This window comes from Myotis brandtii, unplaced genomic scaffold (assembly GCF_000412655.1).
Source record: "Myotis brandtii unplaced genomic scaffold, ASM41265v1 scaffold111, whole genome shotgun sequence".
Lineage (NCBI taxonomy): Eukaryota > Metazoa > Chordata > Mammalia > Chiroptera > Vespertilionidae > Myotis > Myotis brandtii.
This window is the reverse complement of record NW_005353789.1, coordinates 48850-51809: the sequence shown is the minus strand read 5'-3', so window position 1 is coordinate 51809 and position 2960 is coordinate 48850.

The window sequence follows — 2960 nt, the reverse complement described above, 5'->3', positions numbered from 1 at the left end:
GTCATGGGTTCAATCTGGGTCAAGCACATACCCAGGTTGTGGGTTCAATCCCCCATCTGGGTGTGTATGGGAGGCAACCGATTAATGTTTCTCTCTCACATTAATGATACTTCTCTCTCTCTCTCTCTCTCAAATAAATAAAAACATAAAAATTAAAATATATGACATTTTTGAGGCACTTAAAGCTAGCATTTTGAAATTCTATATATATAATACCTTATTATAAAAAAAGTATCAGCATTTTATACAAAATTTTGTAAGTAAGACAGACAGGACACTAGTGAATTGTACATACTGCACTGTTTAACAAACTTGGAATGTTCTCTCAGTCTGAACTAATATTTGATTTATTAGACGCAAAGGAGAAACCTATTTGAATCCTACTTTACCACAAGCTAATTATCTGTGGTTTCAGGCAGTTGTCTGTTCTTGTTTTCTTTTATATATGTACAAATAAAATATGTATGTATGTATATATGTAATATATATATATATATGTTCTTGTTATTTGGCTAATATATGGGATGTGCCTGGAATCTATTGGGCTCAACAAATAGTTATTGAGATGATACATAAAAATAGCAATTACCTTTTACAAACTCATAATTTCCTTGTAGTTAAGAAAAAATTTGGTAATATTTACTAAGTGTGATTTTAATGGGATTCATAACTTGCTTTCTCCTCATCAATGCCTACCATGGTGCTGGTGGACAGTCATGGATACTCCCAGTTGGAATCCATGAGTTTCCAAATCAAAACATATGACTATCTAATCTCAGAAGTGGCAATGGATAGTCATTACAAAGGAAAATGTAGTTTCCTTATAGAAGGTACATCTAGCACTTTTCTTTGAGATCTAAAATGAAGCTAACATGGGATTTTGTCCTCACTGTTATTGTGTGTCTGTGTATACATAGGTGCTCAGATTTTCCTAACATCTGACTTCTGAATCAGCAGCATTATTGCTGCACTCCAGGAACCTAGAGTGATTACTTTGCTTTTATAATATATCCATGTGCAAGAACCAGATGTTTAAATTCACCATTTTTTTGTTAAAGAGATTATCATCCCTGAATATAATCTCAAGGAAATGTTTTGGGCCCAGCTTCAAGAAGAAAAAGTCTTGTTTCTCTTCACCAAATCAAAGGAAAGGGCTTTTTATTGTATGCGAAGTATGACACTGCATTCCAGCAGAGGAAACCTTTTGATCCCTAATGTGGATACCCAAGTTTGTAAATTTAATAAAAAGATTAAAAATGTGGCAGTGTTTTTATCGAAAGCAATAAACTCTGATTAAATCTTGCCAGTTTGATGTAACGGTCTTTCTGGGTATCATGAAGGTGAGTGAGAGCTTTGGACAAGATAATACCAACAGACAAATGTGAAAGAATATGAAGTTTTAAAGAGCCTTTCAGAACACTAAAGAGTTTAGGAAATTAAAATAATCAGTATGGCTTTTCATGCTCCTAAGCAGCCTTAACTGCCTCGGCTCATTCACTTCTCTGTCATTGAGTAAATCTATCTCCTCCTCTGTAATGACTGTTTCTTAGTCTTTAATGATTATCTTTCATGTTCCTTTTTATTAATATTTTAAAATAAAGATGGGCCAGAAAGTAATATGCATATTATCTGTCGAGTTAACAGGATGCCAGTCAGCCAAACCTCATTGCTCTTACAACTAAAGAGATGAGTTTGGAAAGAAAAGATGTAGACAGGAATTTATAATAACATATTAAAAATTGTTTTAGTCATTATTTTGAGCAGAGGCTACAGCATATAAGGAAAAGTTACTATCAGGTATTATAAATGCTCAGCTATGCAGACACATCTTTAAAACATTAATTTCTAACAGTGATCTTAAAATCAGAAAGTTTAGACAGAATGCTTTATATTAATAGATATTGAGTGCAGTTCAGTCTAGTTATACATCTTTAGACATTTGTGCAAACGATAATAGGGTCTTTAATTAGAATAAATTTTAACTAATGTTGAGATGAACCTTTTATGTTAATTCTATTTCTTAGTTTATAGCTATCAGATATCTGTGAAGATAACATTTTGATAAGGGAAGGGAAGGTTTGGGTAATCATTATAGATAGGAAGCAGTGATTGCCATATTGATTTTGTCTTAATCCTTTTTTTTTCTGGTTAATGTTAATAGTAATAACAGAATTCCAATATTGCCTAATACCAAAGTTTAGGTATAGCTTATATTTTTATTTAGATACTAAATTGAGCTGGCTTCTTTTAGGGTTTCATTGTTGTAGTTATACTAAAACATATTAGTTTGGCACATTTTAAAAGTGCACCCTTTGTTAGATAAAGGGTGCCATAATGGCTTCTGAAATGATCTATTATTTTTGGCATATAAAAAGAAGTTATAATGCTGTTCTTTAAAATTTATGTTTCATAATAAAATGAATAATTCATTCACTCATCCACTGACAAGCAGAATACTTAAATTAATGTCTCCGAGTAAAACATCAGCACCAAACCAAAAAGCTAGGGTTAGAGGTAGGGAAAAGAAGCCTAGCTATTAGGATATAATACATTTTCAGTAGATAACCGTAATATAAAATGAGTCTGAAAGTCATTTATAAAGAACAGGATATTAAAAGCTATAGGGGAAAAAAGACCATTTATCTATTTGTGTACTATTTTGAAGACTTGAGCCAAATGTTTCATCAGCGATTTGGGTGCCTTCCAATAAATTGGGCAGGGTTGATGTGTGTGTTGTGGGAGGGGGTAGCAATCTTTTCTTCCTTTGAGGTTGGTTTATTTAAACCTTCATTCATTAATTCAATAAATGCCTATTGAGCAGCTGATATGTATAAGGCAAGCTGCCAGACACTCTCATATATATACACAAAGCTATCTAAGGCATGACGTTTAGGATTTACAAGTGGAGATGACACACCTATGTGAACTTAAGACAAGATTAATTTTGAAAATAATTCTGA